This window comes from Pseudophryne corroboree, chromosome 6 (assembly GCF_028390025.1).
Source record: "Pseudophryne corroboree isolate aPseCor3 chromosome 6, aPseCor3.hap2, whole genome shotgun sequence".
NCBI classification, from domain to species: domain Eukaryota; kingdom Metazoa; phylum Chordata; class Amphibia; order Anura; family Myobatrachidae; genus Pseudophryne; species Pseudophryne corroboree.
In genome coordinates this window covers 293,394,410-293,418,683 of record NC_086449.1, presented here as the reverse complement: position 1 = coordinate 293,418,683, position 24,274 = coordinate 293,394,410, and the positions used below count along the sequence as shown (strand labels likewise).

Below are 24,274 nucleotides of genomic sequence, written 5' to 3'. Positions count from 1 at the left end.
CTGTCATCAAATTGAATTGTGTCCTATGTTGTCAGGCACAGCTGAAGATTTTAGATTTGCCTGTGTTTCAAAGACAATTTTTGGGGTAGATTTCTACACTTTCCTCCAGTGTCTGTTTTTTAAATATTAGCTGATTTTAATATGATCAGTAATTTCAATGAACGTTGATATATGTATCTTCTAGTACTGGCATATCCTGTTACACATGATGCTGAGTTACTGTCCGTTTTCACATATCAAACTGAACAGATGTATTTAGCTTGGTAAAGTGTAGTATGCCCTGCCATGGTACTAAAGAGTTTTTGAAGTTTTTTTAATATTAACTCCTTTTTAAGCTTAATTTAAATCCAATTATGATAAATGTTCTCCTTCGATTACTATTTTCTCGTAGTCCGTAGAGGATACTGGGGTCCACATTAGTACCATGGGGTATAGACAGGTCCACTAGGAGCCTTGGGCATTTTAAGAAATCAATAGTGCACTGGCTCCTCCCTCTATGCCCCTCCTACCAGACTCAATTTAGAAAATGTGCCCGGAGGAGCCGGTCATGCTTGGGAAGCTCCTGAAGAGTTTTCTGCATATATTTTCTTTATTATTTTCAGGCAAATCTGGCCGGCACCAGACTGCCTGCTTCGTGGGACTTAGGGGTGGAACGTCCCAACGTCCCTAGGGTTAATGGTCCCGTTCCCGGCTGACAGGACACTGAGCTCCTGAGGGTCCTATTCGCAAGCCCCACTACGGCAAGCGTACAGACCCGCAGCACGCCGCCACCCCGAACAGAGCCAGAAGACTGAAGAGTGGTGAGTAGGTGGCCGGTGTCCCGGTTAGCGGGTCGCCGGCTGTAATGGCAGCATGAGGGTAGAGCACAGCTCTGCATGCACGCTGCGATCCGGCTTCAGGGACACTGCAGTGACCACTGTGAGGGGCGGCTGAAGCCATGCTTATTACCCACGACTGGCACTGTTTACAGAGGTTCTAACCCACTGTAACCCTTTTAATTCGAGTTACCTCAGCTAGTATAAAAGAGGGAAGGCTGCACGCCTTTAAGGGGGCGGGGCCTTCACTATGAGCAGATCCAGCGGCTCACCAGTGCCATTTCCTTTCTGCAAGCTTACACAGGCAGCCTGACTGGACGGTGCAGCTCCTCCACGCGGACTCCAAAGCACCTCAGTGGTACCAGGGGGTCATAGCAAAGGGGGGGGGGGGAGCAATAATTTGGTATACTAAACCCTATTAAGGGTTTTTAGTTGGCGACCCAGCTAGGTCTATACCTTAGCTATAGGGGCGCTGTGTGGCTGGCTCCATTTCTCTCTGTCTCCCTAGAAGGGCTCTGTGTGGGTTACCTGTGCTTTCAACCTATTCCTCACTGTGTGGGTGTGTGTGTGCTTTTGCATTATCATGTAAAAGGATTGTGTATCATGCACAGCAGAGTGCTTTCTCAATTGGGGGGATCATTACAGTGTACTCAGGATAGTACACATTCTCAGGTTAGTGGAACTGAACCAGTATGGTTAGATTCATTAAAAGGGATGATTTCAAATATTTCACATAAATTATCCCAAGATGAGAAGGAGACGCAATACTTAAGGCAATCTGTAGATGAACTGATGAATAGAGATTCAGTGGTCGTTCCAGCGTCTCAGACCCCTGCTATTTGTCCACAGAAGCGTACTCTGGCCCAAATCATGCAGGCTGATACCGATGATGATGTATCAGACCCAGAGGAGGAGGAGGTGGACTTGGTGGGGGGGAATCCTATATTGCACCAACGTTGCAGTCCTTTCGGACAGCAAAGTTGAAAGGTAAGGCCAAAGGCTCTTCTACTGCCATCAAATGCAATAAAGGTAAGCCCAGAAAACCTGCAAATACAGTCTCACAGGATCAGACCTCCGGTTCTACTTCCACAAAGAATTCAGCATGAAGGTGGACCGCACTGCCTGGTCAACAGGCAGGTGGGAGCCCGGTTACGATATTTCAGTCACGTATGGACCACATCATGGGTAAAAGATCTTATCATCCAGGGCTACAGACTGGAGTTTCAAGAACTCCCACCTCGCAGATTCTTCAAATCCGGCTTACCAGCTTCACCCGAAGCAAGTATGACCCTACAAGTAGCAATTCAAAAACTGGTACAGACTCAGGTCCTTGTTCCAGTTCCACTTCACCTACAAAACAAGGGTTTCTATTCCAACCTGTTTGTGGTGCCGAAACCTGATGGTTCGGTAAGACCCATTTTAAACCTCAAGTCACTGAACCCATATTTACGGGTGTTCAAATTCAAGATGGAGTCTCTGAGAGCGGTGATGTCGGGTCTGGAGGAGGGAGAATTCCTGGTGTCTCTGAATCTCAAGGATGCGTACCTTCATATTCCAATTTGGCCACCTCATCAGGCTTATCTAAGGTTTGCGTTGCAGGACTGTCACTACCAGTTCCAGGCCCTGCCCTTTGTGCTCTCCACGGCACCAAGGGTGTTTACAAAGGTTATGGCGGAGATGTTTCTCCTCCACAAGCAGAGAGTGAACATAATTCTGTACCTGGACGATCTACTGATAAAAGCACCGTCCAGGGAAAGGTTGTTACAGAGCATTGCCCCCTCCACACGACTACTCCAGGATCACAGGTGGATTCTGAATCTGCCAAAATCTCACCTGGAACCAACATGGAGGCTTCCGTTCCTAGGGATGATACAGGATACTGAGGTACCGAAGGTGGTCCTTCCTCTGTAAAAGGCATTGGTAATTCAGTCCATGGTCCTACGGCCGCCCTGTATATCTGTACATCTGGGCATTCGCCTCCTGGGAAAGATGGTAGCCTCTTATGAGGCACTGCAGTATAGAAGGTTTCATACAAGACCCTTCCAGCTCGATTTTCTGGACAAATGGTCCGGATAGCATCTACACATGCACCAGAGGATCCGTCTGTCCCCAAGAGCCAGGATTTATCTTTTGTGGTGGCTACAGACTTTTCTCACCTGACCAAGGGCCGAAGGTTCGAGATTCAAAATTGGATTCTGCTAACCACGGATGCATTCCTCAGAGGTTGGGGAGCAGTCACCTAAGGGGAACGCTTCCAAGGAAGATGGACAAGTCAGGAAGCCATTCTTCCAATCAACGTGTTGGAATTAAGGGCAATATACAATGAAGGCGTCTCATCTTCTTCAAAATCGAGCCATCCAGGTTCAGTCGGACAATGTGGCGGTGGTGACGTACAAAAACCGACAGGGCGGAAGAAGAGCAGAGCAGTAATGTCGGAGGTAACAAGGATTCTCCTCTGGGCAGAGGGACATGCTGCAGCGCTGTCCGCAATCATCATTCCTGGGAGTGGACAACTGGGAGGCAGACTTGCTCAGCAGACACAACCTCCACCCGGGAGAGTGGGGCCTTCACCCGGAAGTGTTCGGGTGCCTGACACGTCGGTGGGTAATTTCACAAGTCGACATGATGGCCTCTCATCTCAACAAGAAGCTCCAGCGGTATTGCTCCATGTCAAGAGACCTACAGGCGGTGGCAGTGGACACTCTGTTGAGTCCGTGGGTCTACCACATGGTGTATGTCTTTCCACCACTTCCGTTGATCCCAAGAATTCTGGAAAGAATAAAAAGGGAAAGGGTTCAAGCAATTCTCATTGCTCCGGATTGGCCAAGAAGGGCTTGGTATGCAGATCTACTGGAACTACTTCTGGAGGACCCGTGGTCTCTGCCTCTTCGGGAGGATATTCTACAACAGGGGCCATTCGTCTATCAAGACTTGATGGCATGGAGGTTGAGCATCAAATTCTAGCCCAGAAAAGGATTCCGGACAAGGTAATTCCTACCAGGAAAGTGGTAACGTCTAAACATTACCACCGGATTTGGAGAAAATACGTCTCTTGGTGTGAGAACAGGAAATTTCCTGTTTGTAGAGTTTCAGCTGGGTCGTTTCCGGTTTTTCTGCAGTCTGGTATGTATGTGGGTCTGCGTTTGGGCTCCATAAAGGTCCAGATTTTGGCCTTGTCCATTTTCTTCCAGAAACCGTTGGCGTCCCTTCCTGAGGTTCAGACCTTCTTGAAAGGAGTTCTGCACATCCAACCACCTTTTGTGCCTCCCACGGCACCTTGGGATCTTAACGTGGTGTTGCATTTTCTGCAATCGAACTGGTATGAGCCTTTACAGGAGGTGGATGTAATGTTTCTTACATGGAAAACCGTCACACTATTGGCCTTGGCTTCGGCACGGCGTGTTTTGGAATTTGGGGCCTTGTCTCACAAGAACCCCTATTGATTTTTCATGAGGATAAAGCGGAACTCAGAACTTGTCAGCAATTTCTTCCAAAGGTGGTGTCTGCGTTTCACATCAACCAACCTGTTGTGGTTCCGGTGCTTACTGACACCTCTTCTAATTCAAAGTCCCTGGATGTTGTGAGGACTTTAAGAATCTATGTCAAACGGACAGCTCTTCACAGAAAATCGGACTCGCTGTTTCTGCTCTATGAGCCCAAGAAAATTGGGTGTACTGCTTCTAAGCAGTTTATTGCTCGCTGGATCACGCGGACTATCCAGCATGCTTACTCTACGGCAGCTTTGCCGGTTCTTAAATCAGTTCATGCCTACTCTACTCGGTCGGTGGGTTTTTCCTGTGCGGCTTCCCGTGGTGTGTCTGCTTTACAGCTCTGCCGAGCAGCTACTTGGTCTGGTTCGAACAAGTTTGCTAAGTTCTAAAATTTCGATACCTTGGCCCCTGAGGACCTTCAGTTTAGTCAATCAGTTCTGCAAGCACCTTGGCACTCTCCCACCCGGTTTGGGAGCTTTGGAACATCACCCAGGGTACTAATGTGGACCCCAGTAATCCTCTAGGACGTAAGAGAAAATTGGATTTTAATTACCTACTGGTAAGTCCGTAGAGGATACTGGGCGCCCGCCCAGTGCTTCGTGTTTCCTGCAGGGTTGCTTGGTTATGTATTATTGTTGTATCAGCTGTTGCTGTTCTTGTTCATGTTGTGTTAACATGGTTTTTCTTCTTGTTTGTGTGTGCTGGTTCGAATCTCACCGCTCTCTTTTTCTGAAGTTATTTCTGTCTCCTCTGGTACAGTTTCTAGACGGAGTCTGGTAGGAGGAACATAGAGGGAGGAGCCAGTGCACACTATTGATTTCTTAAAGTGCCCAAGGCTCCTAGTGGACCCGTCTATACCACATGGTACTAATGTGAACCCCAGTATCCTCCACGGACTACGAGAAAAGGATTTACCGGTAGGTAATTAAAATCCTTTTTTTTTTTTTCACATTCATCTCGAGGCTGTTTATGTGTTTAGGAATGTCTGAAGTGAGATAGTTGCTTGCTGTTTGGAAGATCATACAACTATTTCTCACTGTGAAATTACTTTGTATGTGCAGACGTTGGTGGGGTCTTGTTAATTTTTTTTATTTTTGTCATGTAGTTTTTATTGATAAATTTTTCAAATTACAGAACGAAACAGAAAAACAAAAACAGCATTGCCTAAGACGACAACAGTAATAACAAAAAACAATAACATTGAATTACCATCAATAAGGAAGGGTAACAATAAAATAGTATGTGTCTGAGCGTCTTTCTTACGTAACAAAGTAATCTAAGTCCACATGAAGCTTATACCAATGTTCACACAGTGTCCATAAGAGAAAATAGTAACACGCTAATATCAGAAACAACAGCAGTACATTATCTCAATCGCACATCAGAGGATGTGTAGGGTTCGTGTAGGGAGTTTGGGAGAAACCTCTCATTCCTGGCCAACCTGGAGGTACACCAACGATCCCATTTTTCAGAAAATTTGGAGATAGAGCCACGTAACTTGAACATACGAGTATGGCGCTCATGACGGGCCACTTCATTGACCAACGCTCTCCATTTATATACACTAGGAGGATCAGCTGAAAACCAAACTCTGGCTATAACTACCTTAGCCAAGGTAGTAAGACAGAGGACATATAATATTTAATTTTATAAATAATATAATATTTAATTGAGGATTCCACTATTGATCACAGGATACAGTGATCATAATCAGCAATCTTGTGATCAATAGTGGAATCCTCAATTAAATTATCTCAACAGTAAGCCTAAATATCCCAAGGAGGGGAGCGCACAATTTATGTATACAACCCTATAGGTCAATATTGACAATAAGCACAACGGTATAGTTGTATAATTATTACAAGAGAGAATTATCTAGCTGACTGATCATATTCGAGACTAGTGTGTGTTCTAATTTTATCTTTTGATTTTTTCTTTTGCACTATTCACTATTTCACATATTCTCTTTGAATACTTCGCTAGCTATCCACTATTAGTATTTTAAACTAATTATAATAAAGGTTATGTTTTATAGGGAGTTGTCCCATACCCAGATTCAGATTTTCCATTACAGTAAGTTACAGATGAGTGCCCCAATGTGGAATACTTTTTCTTTTTGTGCTTTAATATGATTAACTTATTCCAGGGAGCACCCCCAAATTAATGGTTTATACCAAGAATTTTCTCTGAAAATTGTTTTCAATTATAAACAATGGGAAGTAACTTACTGATATGAATATATGATCTAAATGATCTGTGCGGATTTTTTCTTCTTTCAGAAGCGGTTGAATAGATGTAATGACCAAATTAAGACGGTTCGCCAAAACTTTTGTAAGATTTTAGAGTCCGTGGTCAATAGGGAGATGGGTCGGTAGGACTCCAGCAATATGGGATCCTTCCCAGGCTTCGCTAAGACAACAATATTGGCTTCAGACATCGACTGCGAAAGAGAACCCCATGCAGAGAGAGAATTAAATAAATCCAACAAATAAGGACCGAAAAACTCCCTAAATGTTTTGTATACCTCCCACGGGGAGTCAATCACAGCCAGGCGCCTTTGAAGCAGGGAGAGATGAGACTGCAGCCTCAATCTCCTCCATAGTAAACGGTGCGTCTAGGGCCTCAGAATCCCCATGAGACAAGGTAAGTCAACCTGAGCCAAATATTCCAAAAGTTTCTCATCAGAATAGGAGGCCCGAGAGGTATATAATGCAGAATAATAGTCACGGAAAACTCACGCCACTTCCGCCCCAGAATAACATATCCGACCAGGGATTCCCAGCCGGGAAGAGGGTCATAAGGGTACAACCAGGAGCAGGGTGGGGACACTGGCCCCTAGTTGGCATGCCCCAATCTGGCTTATTCTCTGCTTTGTTAAAAAGAAAAGAATAGAAGGCGTGGCTTAGCAACGGAGGAGAGCAGTTGCAGCTTTCCACAGCTCCTGCTTCTGTGTCACCTTTATCCCTCCTCGCCCGCTCAATTCTGCTATTATTGCCCCCTCCACCCCTCTCCTACCTTCCTCTTGTCCCCCCACTGTGAAATACCTGCTGCCGCGGAGTCGGGGAGCGGCGTGGACGCTCCCGCGGATTGCGGCCTACATCGGGTGCACAAGCCGGGGCCTCAATTTTGGAGCACGCCCGCCGGACTTCCGGGCGCACCGTATTGGCGGCACTTGGACCTGCTCTCTCCCTGGGCATCCCTGGCATGAGTCGCTGACTACAGCTGGCCTTGCTCGGCCCGCGACCGCTGCCATCGCGGGAGGACCTACACTGGGAGACCGCGCTGTGTCTCACCTCCGTGACGGCGGGTCCCGGTGGCCATCTTCCCGCCACTGCTACGGGCGGCTTCGTGGGATCGGAAGGGAGGACACCACTGCTACATAGCCGGTCTAAGTCCTGGTAAGGTGTTCCTCCCTATCCCACCTCCTGCACCTCTAGCTGTTGCCCATTGGCCTAACCCGCGTGGAGGACACTGAAGGGCGCTCTCTGCCTCCCCCCGCAGCCGCCCGGAGAGCTCAGCTGCTGCACATACAGGCGTAGACCCCTGGCACCTCGTTCCCTCAGCCAGCCGTCTTCCCTCCACCCAGAGATTGCCTTGCGGTTCCTTGAGGGTGGGAGATGGGAGCCGCACTATCGCCGCTGAGACCTACTGATGGTGCGGTGAGGAACTCTCCCTCCTCCCTTCTCTCTCTCTCTCTCTATATATATATATATATATATATATATATATATAGAGAGAGAGATTAGGAAACAGCGGCACTCAGCAGTCTGGAAATCATTCAAATGATCTTTAATTCGGTCCAGGACCGAATTAAAGATCATTTGAATGATTTCCAGACTGCTGAGTGCCGCTGTTTCCTAATCTCTCTATTATGGATCTTGCATTTTGATCACTGAGGGCACCGCAGCAAGTAAACGTCTCTTCCCCTCTTTTGAGTGCCGAACCTAACCGATACCTATATATATATATATATATATATATATATATATATATATATATATTTGCAATTGTCGGATCGGCACTCTCCTAGCGATGGATATGTTGCTCAGGTGCCATCTGGAGGAATTAATGCAGGTAGCAAACTGTGTAACAAACAGCGGCACTCAGAGACTGACACAGCGTGAATAAAGTGCTGGTGCTTTTAATTCATGGCTGGTAACTCCAACGTTTCGGGGCACGCAAGCCCCTTTTTCAAGGTGAGCCAAATACATATTTTGGCTCACCTTGAAAAAGGGGCTTGCGTGCCCCGAAACGTTGGAGTTACCAGCCATGAATTAAAAGCACCAGCACTTTATTCACGCTGTGTCAGTCTCTGAGTGCCGCTGTTTGTTACACAGTTTGCTACCTATATATATATATATATATATATATATATATATATATATATATATATATATATATATATATATATATATATATAGCTCGACACCCTCACTGCCTCTGACCCCACAGCACCTTACATTAGAGCTCGGGCTCATCCCTCTCGGACTGCACTGGGCCTGCAAGACCTCATTAGGCCTACCTTACGGCTGGGGGCCCTCTTACTGATCCCCGCTTCTGGACACTCGAAGTTACCCTCTGACGCCACTAGGCCTCACGGAGGGAGTTGCTCCATTCTATAAATGTACCCCTTTTTGTGACTGGCCCCCTCCATGGCTGTATCTTACGCTGAGCCTGCTGTGATGTGACGGCTTGCTGGCCCGGCGCTTCACATGTGAGACCCGATACGCTCGCGACATATCTTGCTCTCTATACACCTTTACCAACGGTGGCATTTATACGACTGCATGGAAAAGTTCCTGATTCCTTCATCAATGACCTCTACTGGGGCTCCATTGCCATCCTGTGACGGAACTCCTGGTGGCAATTCCTCCGACTCTGACCGCTCGACCTCTCGCTCTGCATCCCGACGCACACGTAGATCCAGACCACCCGCGAAACAGTCGAAGATGAAACACAATGATCTGGTGGCTGTCTTGGGACCCCTGTTGGACGAAAAACTGGCTGGTATCAAGGAGGCCATTGAGTCTACGCTGACCCAACTCAGCCAACACTCTACTTGCTTGGATGAAGCAGAGCAGCGAATATCCACGCTGGAAGATGACCTATCTACAGCCCAGCGAACCATACAAGCCAATCAATCCGAAATTGCCGACCTATCGGAGAAGATCGATGACCTTGAAAATCGCAGCATGCGTAGCAACCTGAGGGTCATTGGCATCCCGGAATCGGTCAAGGGTCATGAACTTACGGATCTCCTCGCATCTGGCATCCCGGAGCAATTAGCCATGGACCTTAAAGGAGTCCCACTGGTTATTGAGAGAGCCCACAGGCTGGGACCGGAGCGAAGGAACCCCAATGGGCGGCCCCGTCCCGTCATTGTGAGAATTTTGAACTATGCTGACAAGATGAAGCTCCTCAACCATTATCGTAAAACGGCCTCCTTATCTTACAATGGAGACCGTCTCCTCCATCTTCCAAGATTTCTCTGCCCTCGTGGCTACCAAACGTAGAGAGTTCGCTCTCATTTGTAAGCACCTTTTCGATACCAAAGTCAAGTTCTCCCTTCTTTACCCAGCCCGCCTCCGAATCTTCGAGAATGGTAAACAGCTGTTCTTTGACGACCCAGGATAGGCAAGACTGCATTTCTCCCTACCCGATACTTGACTGTAATTGTTATATGCTTGCTTCTCACTCATTACTGCCCCATTCTCTGATTTCGGGTCTCATGTGTGGGGGGCCGTGTTTGTGAGGCATGGCTACCCCTAGCTCACTCAATTCTTGTTTTATGTTTCTGATGTTTACAGCAATGTTTTTCTGTTTTCTGATTTGTTGTGTCTGCCTGACCTGGGGACTCATCCCCCTCCTAGGCTGCCTTCCCCCCACTCGCTGGGACGGGGTGAGGCCCTGTTTTGACTCTCCCCGTATTCACTATATTTTTTCCGACTGTAGGTGTGGGTTGATATGGCTTCCCCGGCCGCCCCGCACTCACATGATACTGGAGTCTCTAACACTGCCCCATTACGCATAGTCTCCTGGAATGTAGAGGGACTCAACCATCCCGTTAAAAGAAAGAAAGTAGCCTCACACTTAAAACGTATGAACCCCCAAGTTGTGTTCCTTCAGGAGACACATTGGCTAGATGACCCTCGGAACTCCTTACGAGCTCCTTGGATAGGAGAATGCATCTCGGCCCCATATCACACCAAATCCCGAGGAGTGGCCATTATTTTTCACGCTAGCTTACAACACTCGATTAGCAGGAAACATATTGACCCGGACGGCAGGTTTGTCTTGCTTGACGCATTGATTGACAATACTGTATATACTTTTCTTAATGTATACGCCCCCAATGTTTCCCCTGACTCTCTTTTTGCAGCTCTTCTGTCGATGCTCCTGCAATGGGGCAGTCACAACTTGGTTGTGGGTGGTGATTTCAATATGGTGGCCGACCCATCCATGGACAGGTCTCGGGTGAGTACCTCTACCTCCACTTCCACCTCTTAAATACTGACTTCTTTCTGTACACAACTCGATTTACTCGACTCATGGCGCATCTTCCACCCGACTCAGAAAGACTTCTCCTTTTACTCTCATCCCCACTCGTCCCACTCTCGCATAGACTACATTTTCACCTCAACATCCCTCTTTCCTAGGGTTACATACTCGTCTATCGCAGACATCATCATCTCCGATCACGCTCCCATCTCATTAGACATTCGACTGACCCTGCCTCCTCGCACCGCCCCAAGCTGGCGCTTCCCTGCATACCTCCGCCACTCCACTGACTTTCTTCTCCACCTCAAACAATCTTGGCTCAATTATATTCTGGACAATACTGACCAGTCACTGGACTTTCCTATATTTTGGGGCGCGGCTAAGGCGGTCCTGAGAGGTCATGTCATGTCCTACACACATTCCAAGAGGAAAAATTTTTCCTCGCAGCTGAGCACGTCGCTAGCCTCCTCGTATCGGAATTATAAACGACACGACACTCCAGCCCACAAGGAGGCGTATCTCGGCGAAACTCATATACGACACCTTCCTAACTGAACGAGCCCAGCTCTCTTATGATTATCAAAGGAATAAGTTTCATAGATGGGGTAATAAGTCAGGCAGATTGTTGGCTAACTTGATTAAGGGACCCAAATCACGCACTTGGATTAACACCATCGCTGTCTCAGGTAAATTGACTTCAGCCCCTGAATCTATTTGCTCTGAATTTATGTATTTCTATCGCTCCCTATACGCCAAAGGCCCTGATAACCCCGCTGCTAATTACTCCTTTCTTGAAGCTGCCGACCTCCCGGTCCTCTCCCAGGAAGAAAGAGAGCTACTAGACAGCCCAATCACCGCCGAGGAGGTTATAGATTTGCCCAACAACAAGAGCCCTGGCCCTGATGGCTTTAGTGCGGAATTCTACAAGATGATGCGTGATGAACTTGCGCCCACACTTACATCCCTCTACAACCACATTCTCTCTTCTCAACAAACTCCGATTAGGTTTAATGAAGCTAAGATAATTCTTATAGCAAAGCCTGGCAAAGATCCCTCCCTCCCTGGATCCTACAGGCCGATATCCCTCCTGAACCAGGACTTTAAAATCCTGACTAAATTAATGGCCACTCGCCTACAACTTTGTCTCTCTCGAATCATATCTCCGGCCCAATTAGGCTTCCTCACAAATAGACAGTCTGTTAAGGGCATCAGGGCAGCCCTGGCCGCCATCACCTATTCTCGCTCCCACAATCTGGTTGATAATATTTTGATTAATCTTGACGCTGAAAAGGCCTTTGATAAGATCGCCTGGCCTCACCTTGATCGGGTCTTACGCCATCAACGCTTTAGTGATAAATTTTGTGGTCTTGTCACCTCCCTCTATACTAACCCCACCGCGCAGGTGTTGGTTAACAACATCTCCTCCGCCCCCTTTACTCTTGAGAGAGGAACTAGACAGGGGTGCCCCCTCTCACCCCTCCTTTTCAATTTAGCCCTCGAACCCTTTATACGATACATTGTAAACTTAAACAGCTTTAAGGGCATTCTAATTGGCACTCAGGAACTAAAAATTATAGCATTCGCGGACGACATCCTCCTTCTCACCTCAAACCCTAAACAGTCCATACCGATACTACAGGAGGCTATAACCTGCTTTTCTTCCTTTGCGGGCTTCTCGATTAATTTTGACAAATCGGAAGCTCTAGCCATATTTCGACAAGCCACTGTTGGATGGAAATCCCCCTTTCCGTTTCTATGGGCCCCTACTCACCTCACTTACCTAGGGATTCAATTACCCGCGGACCCCTCCCTCCTCTACTCCTACAATGTCCATCCTATTCTTGCCAAACTTCAGACTGAGCTTGGTCTCTGGCAAAATCTTCCCCTCAACCTCTTAGGACGCTGCAATCTTGTCAAAATGGCAAGCTTTCCCAAATTGCTCTATGTGCTTCAAATGGTCCCCATCTTGCTCACGAAATCTGACTTGTCCCTTCTCAACTCAAATATTTCTAAGTTCATATGGGCCAATAAACGGCCCCGGATAAGTTTTTTCTCAAACTATCCCAATCAGTTCAAAATGGTGGATTAAATTTGCCCAACATAGAACAGTACAATAGAGCCTGCCTTCTTCGCATAGCCATGGACTGGCTCAGTACCAGGAACATCTTCACTGATTCACAGCTAGACTCTCAACTGTGCGCCCCGCTATCCCTTAGCTACATCTTGCACGCCAGTAATTCCGCTCTGAAGGAGCCTCAATTAGACTATACCCTCTTAACCTCTACTATTCTGGCTTGGAAGAGATCTAGGAAATTACTTAAGATACACGACCTTCACTCTCTGTTTCTCCCTTTTCTGGGAAACCTAGACTTCCATAATGGACATGCTTCCTTTCCTTTTAATAGATGGCATGTGGCGGGTATCACACGTATTCGCGATCTCCTTAACTCCTTACACGAACCACTCACTTTCACTGAGGCCATGGACAAATATAACATTAGCCCTAGCCACAGGTTCTACTTCTTCCAGGCCTCTCACTATATCCGTTCGGTTCTGACACGACTTGATAAAAATGATTTCCTTAATCCTCTAGACACGCTTCTGCATTCCGGCACATATTCCATCTTGTCTATCTACGCCCGAATCCGCACAGACATCGTTCCTTCTGTTGACCTTTTGCAGCTTGAAAAATGGTCATCTCAACTCCCCTCCATGTCCCCAGAAGCAGTATTGGACTCTCTTAACTTATCTTTGAAGCTTATTCCGGCAAGTATTTACCAGGAAATGTTGTACAAGATTTTGCACAGGGCTTACATTTCCCCGAAGCGAGGTCACTTGATGGGCCTCTCTGAGTCTGCAGCGTGCATCAAATGCTCCGCACCAGTAGCTGACATTATGCATTGCTTCTGGCATTGCCCTCATATACAAAAATTTTGGGGTGACTTACAGACATACAGCTCCTCTACACTAGGCATTGACTTTCACTGTACCGCACCTTGGGCCCTCTTTGGTTACCTCCTAGATCAACCAGACATCCCCTCTCCCGACAAAAAACTAGTGATGCTTTTATCGGCTGTGGGGTAGGAAAGCTATTCTTCAACAATGGATACACGATATTCCCCCCTCCTTAGCCATGGCCACCTCTAGGCTGCTCTTCCTCTTTACCATGGACTGGTTGGAGACCACTCTTGATAAAGAGACTCTAACCCCCGCATTGTTCCAATGCTGGGAAAAGTTCATACATACACTGCCTACACCCACCAAATTTGCCATTCAACAGTGCTTCCATCACACCACGTGGTACTGCCTTCAACTTTTAGATCATAGACCCCCCATCTCCCTTCCATAACTCAGTGCTGCAAATACCCTCTCCCTACTCCCCACACCGTCCTCTCTCTTCTTTTTACTTACTCTTTCTCTCTCTCTCTCTCTTGATATCCTCCTCCTCCTTCTACCCCCGCTCTGACTTCTCTCAGACCTCCAGTGCCTGTATCTTTCTCTTTTTCTTTGGCTCGGATACTCTCTCCATGGATGGGTCGGTGGCCCCCTGACCTAGGTAGACACTGTTTTTGTTATGTTTACTTTTTGATTGACTTTGTGTTTTATTTATGTTATGCGTTTTCCATGTTGTAGGATGCCTGTATGTAATTACAGCTTTAATATCTTCTCAGACCAGTTACTATTTTAGTAGAGGTAAAAAATTTTTTGCCTCTTATTGTACTAAATTTTCCGCATAATGTTCTGGTCACCTTTGTAGTAACTATGTTATTTGTTTGAAAATGGAAAATGTGAAGTATTTTCGAGATTATGTAGATACCCAGTTTTCACTCTATGCTAGTAGGCTTTTATCTCAGTATGTCGGGTTCTGTATCTACTGTGTGTATTGCTTATTTGGCTTGTACCTTTACCTCAATAAAATATATTTTGGAAAAAAAAAAAAAACATATCCGACCATTAGAATCCTGTATACACTGAATATTATTATGAGCAGAATCAGCCCATGCTAAACAGGGCAAATAGCTACCACCCATTTCAAAAGAAGCCGGCGCCTAGACTTTTCAAACAGATAGTCTGACCACTCCCGTTGCACATCCTACCACAATATTCTATCAGACTGCATCTGCGAACGAATATATTGAGCCTCTAATTGCTGGCATAAGGTTTCCAAACGTGACTCTTCTTTCCTGTTAAACAATTTAATTTCAGAAATACGTTTAATAAAGGAACCATGTGCAAATGCCTTAAAGGCGTCGTGCCTACTTGCGGGGTCTACAAACGCTGAATTGTCCACCTGGAACCCCTCCCAGGACGCTATCAACTCCGAGCCGGCCTCCAGTAAAGTTAACCAAAAGGGGTTAAGTTTCCACATTCTCGCACCCTGTTCCTGGTTCGTTTTTAAGGTGAGAGAAACTGGGGAGTGATCCAATATACCCCGTGAAAGGTATTCCACTCTCACCATGGCTGGCGACAGATCAGGTGAAATTAAAGCCAAATCGATACGGGAGAAGGTGTGGAAGGTAGCATAATAACAGGAGAATTGGTTAACGGTAGTGTTTCGATTTCTCCATATATCCACCAAACCCAGTTCTATAAACGTGCGAACGGAGTGGAGGAGGGAGACCGAGGATTGGGTACCCCCCCCCCCCCCCACCACCCCCCTCCTCCTCTCGCCACCCATCTAGAGTTGTATCCATAACATTGTTAAACTCTCCCAGGCAAATTACAGGAGTCGCAGGGGATCGGGCAATAAATTTGTCCGCTTGGCGGAGAACCTCATTGCTATACGGGGGAGGGACATACCCAGCTAGAATATGTAATAATTTGCAATCAATATAAGCACGTAAAAAACATATCGGCCATACACATCTATTTCACTTAAATCTAGATGAAATTGTACACTCTTCCTAATAAGCACAGATACCCCCTAGCATTGCTAGAGGAGGTAGAGTGAAACGTGACCGACCCAAGGTTTCTTGAGTGCCAAAACTTTGCTGCCCAAGAGGCACACTATATCAGCCTGGTATTTTTTAACCTGTGACCGTTTGATCCTATCATTCATTCCTCTGACATTCCAGCCGAGCAGGCGAAGCCCACCAGAAGTAGTAGCCATAGAGAGTAGAGAGGAAATAAACAGTAAAATGGAACAGAGAAAGGGAAAATATAGGAGTAGTATAGCCCTGCATATCAAGACAAACCAGAACACCAGGTAGAGTAGCAAATAGTGGCAATCCACTTTGGACACCAAACATCAGAGCAGTTTCCCGCATATACTGTATAACATGGAAAGGCACACACATACGTAGACATTGATGGCATAAAAAACAACAAACTTTCCCCGCCCACACCCACTCTGTATGACCTTAAGAACCTAGAATCCATACCCAATTAACAGAACTAAAACCAAACCGTCCCTGAAAAAGTCAAACTAAGGGATAGGGGAAAATAGAAACCCCTACACCAGTGATGGCTAACCTTGACACTCCAGCTGTTGTTGAACTACACATCCCAGCATGCCCTGCATCAGCTTTAGCATGGCCAAATAACAAAACTGTAGCAGGGCATGCTGGGATATGTAGTTCAACAACAGCTGGAGTGTCGAGGTTAGCCATCACTGCCCTACACTATAATCAGCAGGGACTCCTCACTAACCATAACAAAACATGGTTCCCTGACACTTAAATAAACATAGAAAACATGCACAGAGAGAGAAAAAAAGGTTTGCACTGAGGCTTTGAATAAATCATTCTAGCGAATAACTATCAGAGGAGAATTATCCAGGAAGGCCAAGGCCTAAAACTCCCAGCTGTAAAATAAAGAGGATACAAGCAAAAGAAAAGTCTATCAGCGAGGGACACTGGGTTGCCGCTCGAGCCAATCCTCAGCATCTTTCGGGGAGGTGAAGAAATAGTATTATTGAATACCACTCGGAGCCTAGCCGGTAATAGCATGGAATATTGTATGTTCCGATCCCGAAGCTTCCTCTTGACCTGTATAAATTGCGAGCGGCTTTTCTGCACTTCCAATGCGAAATCTGCAAAAACTGAGCTATTGTGCCCATCAAACTGCAGGGGGCCCATAGTACGAGCCAACTGAAGTACAGCATCCCGGTCCTCATAATCTAAGAAGCGTGCAATAAATGTCTGGCAGGGGCCCGAGGCGGAAGTCTGTGTGCCCGCTCCACAGCAAACTGGGGGGTGAACGCCACTTTATCGAACATCTGGATAAGCCATGTCTCAAGGAAAATCTCTGGAGAGGAACCCTCCGCCCTCTCGGGAAGCCCAACAAATCTGACATTATTGCGTCGTAGTCTGCCTTCGATATCGAACAGTTTAGTTTGCATAGTAACCATCTGGGTCGACAAATCCGCCACTTTGGTCTGTAGAGGAGACATGGTGTGCTCAAGTGCCGATATGCGGTGTTCAGTCTCACCCACTCGCTACCATATTTTATGTAAATCCTGCCGAAGTAGGGAGACCTCTATCTGAACTTGTCCAATCTTGTCAGTGACTCGCTGCTCAGACGCAGAGATAGCCTGCAATATTTGCTGGGTAGAATGGACAGGATTAACAGGTCCTGAGGCGTCGCCCTCCACAGCCGGAGAGGACGGGTTGGAATCCTCCTGCCTGGCAGATTGGGAAGTTTGTGAGGACCGAGCAAACTTTTCCAATTTTGCTGCAGCCCCCGCCACCTGACCACTCTTCACCATGATCGGGCCTCGCTCCGGGTGACAACAGTGATATAAGTGTAACAGCAGTTGTGCAATAGAGCAGGTTAACAAGGCTGACAATAGGAGTAGAGTCCAGAAATAATAATAGGATTTCTCTGACGTCCTAAGTGGATGCTGGGGACTCCGTCAGGACCATGGGGATTAGCGGCTCCGCAGGAGACAGGGCACAAAACTAAAGCTTTAGGATCAGGTGGTGTGTACTGGCTCCTCCCCCTATGACCCTCCTCCAAGCCTCAGTTAGGTTTTTGTGCCCGTCCGAGCAGGGTGCAATCTAGGTGGCTCTCTTAAGGAGCTGCTTAGAAAAAGTTTTTAGGTTTCTTATTTTCAGTGAGTCCTGCTGGCAACAGGCTCACTGCATCGAGGGACTTAGGGGAGAGAAGTTCAACTCACCTGCGTGCAGGATGGATTGGCTTCTTAGGCTACTGGACACCATTAGCTCCAGAGGGAGTCGGAACACAGGTCTCACCCTGGGGTTCGTCCCGGAGCCGCGCCGCCGACCCCCCTTGCAGATGCTGAAGATTGAAGGTCCAGAAACCGGCGGCAGAAGGCTTTTCAGTCTTCATGAAGGTAGCGCACAGCACTGCAGCTGTGCGTCATTGTTGTCACACACTTCACACCAACGGTCACGGAGGGTGCAGGGCGTTGCTGGGGGCGCCCTGGGCAGCAATGTATAATACCTTATTCTGGCTAAAAATACATCACATATAGCCCCTGGAGGCCAGGTCTCAGAAAAACGGGAGAAGAAGCCCGCCGAAAAGGGGGCGGGGCCTATTCTCCTCAGCACACAGCGCCATTTTCCCTCACAGAAAGGCTGGTGGGAAGGCTCCCAGGCTCTCCCCTGCACTGCACTACAGAAACAGGGTTAAAACAGAGAGGGGGGGCACTTATTTGGCGATATGTATATATATATATATTAAAATGCTATAAGGGAAAAACACTTATATAAAGGTTGTCCCTGTATAATATAGCGTTTTTGATGTGTGCTGGCAAACTCTCCCTCTGTCTCCCCAAAGGGCTAGTGGGGTCCTGTCCTCTATCAGAGCATTCCCTGTGTGTGTGCTGTGTGTCGGTACTTGTGTGTCGACATGTATGAGGACGATGTTGGTGAGGAGGCGGAGCAATTGCCGGTAATGGTGATGTCACTCTCTAGGGAGTCGACACCGGAATGGATGGCTTATTTAAGGAATTACGTAATAATGTCAACACGCTGCAAGGTCGGTTGACGACATGAGACGGCCGGCAAACCAATTAGTACCTGTCCAGGCGTCTAAAACACCGTCAGGGGCGTTAAAACGTCCTTTTACCTCAGTCGGTCGACACAGACACGGACACTGACTCCAGTGTCGACGGTGAAGAAACAAACGTATTTTCCTTTAGGGCCACACGTTACTTGTTAAGGGCAATGAAGGAGATGTTACATATTTCTGATACTACAAGTACCACAAAAAAAAGGGTATTATGTGGAGTGTGAAAAAACTACATGTGGTTTTTCCTGAATCAGATAAATTAAATGAAGTGTGTGATGATGCGTGGGTTTCCCCCGATAGAAAATTATTGGCGGTATACCCTTTCCCGCCAGAAGTTATGGCGCGTTGGGAAACACACCTTAGGGTGGATAAGGCTCTCACACGCTTATAAAAACAAGTGGCGTTACCGTCTCCAGATACGGACGCCCTCAAGGAGCCAACTGATAGGAGGTTGGAAAATATCCTAAAAAGTATATACACACATACTGGTGTTATACTGCGACCAGCGATCGCCTCAGCCTGGATGGGCAGCGCTGGGGTGGCTTGGTCGGATTCCCTGACTGGAAATATTGATACCCTTGACAGGGACAGTATTTTATTGACTATAGAGCATTTAAAAGATGCATTTCTATATATGCAAAACTCTGGCATCAAGAGTAAGTGCGATGTCCATATCTGCCAGACGATGTTTATGGACACGACAGTGGTCAGGTGATGCAGATTCCAAACGGCACATGGAAGTATTGCCGTATAAAGGGGAGGAGTTATTTGGGGTCGGTCCATCGGACCTGGTGGCCACGGCAACAGCTAGAAAATCCACCTTTTTTACCCCAAGTCACATCTCAGCAGAAAAAGACATAGTCTTTTCAGCCTCAGTCTTTTCGTCCCCATAATATCTGCCCAGGGATAGAGGTAAGGGAAGAAGACTGCAGCAGGCAGCCCATTCCCAGGAACAGAAGCCTTCCACCGCTTCTGCCAAGTCCTCAGCATGACGCTGGGGCCGTACAAACAGGTGCGGTGGGGGGTCGTCTCAAGAGTTTCAGCACGCAGTGGGCTCACTCGCAAGTGGACCCCTGGATCCTACAAGTAGTATCCCAGGGGTACAGAATGGAAATTCGAGACGTCTCCCCCTCGCAGGTTCCTGAAGTTTGCTTTACCAACGTCTACCTCCGACAGGGAGGCAGTATTGGAAACAATTCACAAGCTGTATTCCCAGCAGGTGATAATCAAAGTACCCCTCCTACTACAAGTAAAGGGGTATTATTCCACACTATATTGTGGTACTGAAGCCAGACGGCTCGGTGAGACCTATTCTAAATGGAGTCACTCAGAGCAGTGATAGCGAACCAGGAAGAAGGGGACTATATGGTGTCCCTGGACATCAAGGATGCTTACCTCCATGTCCAAATTTGCCCTTCTCACAAAGGGTACTTCAGGTTCGTGGTACAAAACTGTCACTATCAGTTTCAGACGCTGCCGTTTGGATTGTCCACGGCACCCCGGGTCTTTACCAAGGTAATGGCCGAAATGATGATTCTTCTTCAAAGAAAAGGCGTCTTAATTATCCCTTACTTGGACGATCTCCTGATAAGGGCAAGGTCCAGAGAACAGTTGGAGGTCTGAGTAGCACTATCTCAAGTAGTTCTACGACAGCACGGGTGAATTCTAAATATTCCAAAATCGCAGCTGTCTCCGACGACACGTCTGCTGTCCCTAGGGATGATTCTGGACACAGTCCAGAAAAAGGTGTTTCTCCCGGAGGAGAAAGCCAGGGAGTTATCCGAGCTAGTCAGGAACCTCCAAAAACCAGGAAAAGTGTCAGTGCATCATTGCACAAGGGTCCTGGGAAAAATGGTGGCTTCTTACGAAGCGATTCCATTCGGCAGATTTCACGCAAGAACTTTTCAGTGGGATCTGCTGGACAAATGGTCCGGATCGCATCTTCAGATGCATCAGCGGATAACCCTGTCTCCTAGGACAAGGGTGTCTCTTCTGTGGTGGCTGCAGAGTGCTCATCTACTAAAGTGCCACAGTTATGCATTCAGGACTGGGTCCTGGTGACCACGGATTCCAGCTTGAAAGGCTGGGGAGCAGTCACACAGGGAAAAAATTTCCAGGGAGTGTGATCAAGTCTGGGGACTTCTCTCCGCATAAATATACTGGAGCTAAGAGCAATTTACAATGCTCTAAGCTTAGCAAGACCTCTGCTTCAAGGTCAGCCGGTATTGATCCAGTGGGACAACATCACGGCAGTCGCCCACGTAAACAGACAGGGCGGCACAAGAAGCAGGAGGACAATGGCAGAAACTGCAAGGATTCTTCGCTGGGCGGAAAATCATGTGATAGCACTGTCAGCAGTTTTCATTCCGGGAGTGGACAACTGGGAAGCAGACTTCCTCAGCACGACCTCCACCCGGGAGAGTGGGGACTTCATCGAGAAGTTGTTTCCACATGATTGTGCACCGTTGGGAAAGACCAAAGGTGGACATGATGGCGTCCCGCCTGAACAAAAAACTGGACAGGTATTGCGCCAGGTCAAGAGACCCTCAGGAAATAGCTGTGGACGTTCTGGTAACACCATGGGTGTACCAGTCGGTGTATGTGTTCCCTCCTCTGCTTCTCATACCAAAGGTACTGAGAATTATAAGACGTAGAGGAGTAAGAACTATACTCGTGGCTCCGGATGGGCCAAGAAGGACTTGGTACCCGGAACTTCATGAGATGCTCACAGAGGACTCAGGGCCTCTGCCGATAAGAAGGGACTTGCTTCAGCAAGTACCATGTCTGTTCCAAGACTTACCGCGGGTGCGTTTGACGGCATGGCGGTTGAACGCCGGATCCTAAGGGAAAAAAGGCATTCCGGAAGAGGTCATTCCTACCCTGGTCAAAGCCAGGAAGGAGGTGACCGCACAACATTATCACCACATGTGGCGAAAATATGTTGCGTGGTGTGAGGCCAGGGAGGCCCCACGAAGAAATTTCAACTCGGTCGATTCCTGCATTTCCTGCAAACAGGAGTGTCTATGGGCCTCAAATTGGGGTCCATTAAGGTTCAAATTTCGGCCCTGTCGATTTTCTTCCAGAAAGAATTGGCTTCAGTTCCTGAAGTCCAGAAATTTGACAAGGGAGTACTGCATATACAACCCCCTTTTGTGCCTCCAGTGGCACTGTGGGATCTCAACGTAGTCCTGGGATTCCTCAAATCACGTTGGTTTAAACCGCTCAAATCTGTGGATTTGAAATATCTCACATGGAAAGTGACCATGATGTTGGCCCTGGCCTCGGCCAGGCGAGTGGCAGAATTGGCGGCTTTGTCTCACAAAAGCCCATATCTGATTGTCCATTCGGACAGGGCAGAGCTGCGGACTCGTCCCCAGTTTCTCCCTAAGGTGGTGTCAGCGTTTCATCTGAACCAGCTTATTGTGGTACCTGCGGCTACTAGAGACTTGGAGGACTCCAAGTTGCTAGATGTTGTCAGGGCCCTGAAAATATAGATTTCCAGGACGGCTGGAGTCAGGAAAACTGACTTGCTGTTATCCTGTATGCACCCAAAAAACTGGGTGCTCTTGCTTCTAAGCAGACGATTGCTAGTTGAATGTGTAGTACAATTCAGCTTGCACATTCTGTGGCAGGACTGCCACAGCCAAAATATATAAATGCCCATTCCACAAGGAAGGTGGGCTCATCTTGGGCGACTGCCCGAGGGGTCTCGGCTTTACAACTTTGCCGAGCTGCTACTAGGTCAGGGGCACACCCTGGCTGAGGAGGACCTGGAGTTCTCTCACTCGGTGCTGCAGAGTCATCCGCACTCTCCCGCCCGTTTGGGAGCTTTGGTATAATCCCCATGGTCCTGACGGAGTCCCCAGCATCCACTTAGGACGTCAGAGAAAATAAGATTTTACTTACCGATAAATCTATTTCTCGTAGTCCGTAGTGGATGCTGGGCGCCCATCCCAAGTGCGGATTGTCTGCAATACTTGTACATAGTTATTGTTACAAAAAAATCGGGTTGTTATTGTTGTGAGCCGTCTGTTCAGAGGCTCCTACGTTTGTCATACTGTTAACTGGGTTTAGATCACAAGTTATACGGTGTGATTGGTGTGGCTGGTATGAGTCTTACCCGGGATTCAATATCCTTCCTTATTGTGTACGCTCGTCCGGGCACAGTATCCTAACTGAGGCTTGGAGGAGGGTCATAGGGGGAGGAGCCAGTACACACCACCTGATCCTAAAGCTTTAGTTTTGTGCCCTGTCTCCTGCGGAGCCGCTAATCCCCATGGTCCTGACGGAGTCCCCAGCATCCACTACGGACTACGAGAAATAGATTTATCGGTAAGTAAAATCTTATTTAAAACAGCCGGGCTGCCTGTACAATACGAACAGGTGGCAGAATGGTCACAGTATCACTGGAGAGGCTAACTTCCAACAAACAGGAATGCAACTCAGCACCAGCTCCAGGCAGACTGTGTGTGGCACAGAGAAATATAAGTCCAGCAACAAAAAAATCAGAGTGTAGTATATATAGTATGGCAGAAGTGGCAGGTAGTTTGATGCAGATAATTACACAGCCTTGAGGGTATGCAGAAACAGAATCTGTGCACTTACTGTAAGAGCATAGCAGTCTACAGAGCTGCAGCTCCCCAGGGACTCAATCAGTAGATAGTGGCACTGTGGCAGGAAGGTGTACCTGCAATAAAAAGCACCCGGGATCCGACAGTAGTGAGAAGCAGTCCCCTGCACAGGGCACCAGCAGCAGCTCTGAGGAGCAGGGAGATAGAGCATGGGATCCGCTCCGTGACCAGCCCTGCCGCAGCTCAGTGGAACAGACCTGACGTGAGGAGGAGAGCGGAGGAACCAGAGCGGACGCACACAGCCGCGGTAAGCGGGAGTGCCGCTATGGAGGCACAGGGACTGACTCCTCCGCCACCTGCCGCACACAGCCTGCCAGTCAGAAGCCCGCCAGCAAGAGCGCCAAGGGAGAGGGGAGCCGCAACCGGAAGTGATCCGAGACGCTGCACAGGAACCAGCTGCTAGTCATGGGCAAAGTGATTCACTGAACTGAGTTGAGACACATGACTCAGTTCAGTGAAGTGTCTCGAGTCAGTGTCTCGGCACATGAGTCATGACTCATTTGTATTTTAATGTATTGCAGAGACTGCACATGAATCAGTGAGTTGCCAGTGCTAGCAGATCAGTGCTGGACTTATGGAGTTATTCAGCTGCAGTGATTGTGCAGTGTATCTGGGGGAGGCAGCTGCTTATGCACTGATTGTTAATAATATATTAACATAGATTCACTGTTATGTTGATATATTATTTATAACCACTTGTTGCATACTAGTTACAGAATATGCACATTACTTCTGGTTGAGGAGAGAAAGCTTAACAGCCATGAAACACATCATTCAGTCTGTAACTAAACCAAATAAAATTTTTATTTTTTATTTTGCATACTTTGCTAATTGGATGATTTTAGGTGGGCTTGGATTTATTATA

At 47.5% G+C, this 24,274-nt stretch overlaps 1 protein-coding gene and 1 long non-coding RNA gene across 4 annotated transcripts in view; one reads left to right on the top strand and one right to left on the bottom strand.

Moving 5' to 3' along the window:
• NEDD4 (NEDD4 E3 ubiquitin protein ligase) overlaps positions 1 to 24,274 on the top strand; it is a 470,501-nt gene that overhangs the window by 49,842 nt on the left and 396,385 nt on the right. The window lies entirely within an intron of this gene.
• The window catches only part of LOC134932086 (uncharacterized), a 92,710-nt gene that overhangs the window by 1,472 nt on the left and 66,964 nt on the right, over positions 1 to 24,274 (bottom strand). The gene's annotated exons all lie outside the window — the stretch shown is intronic.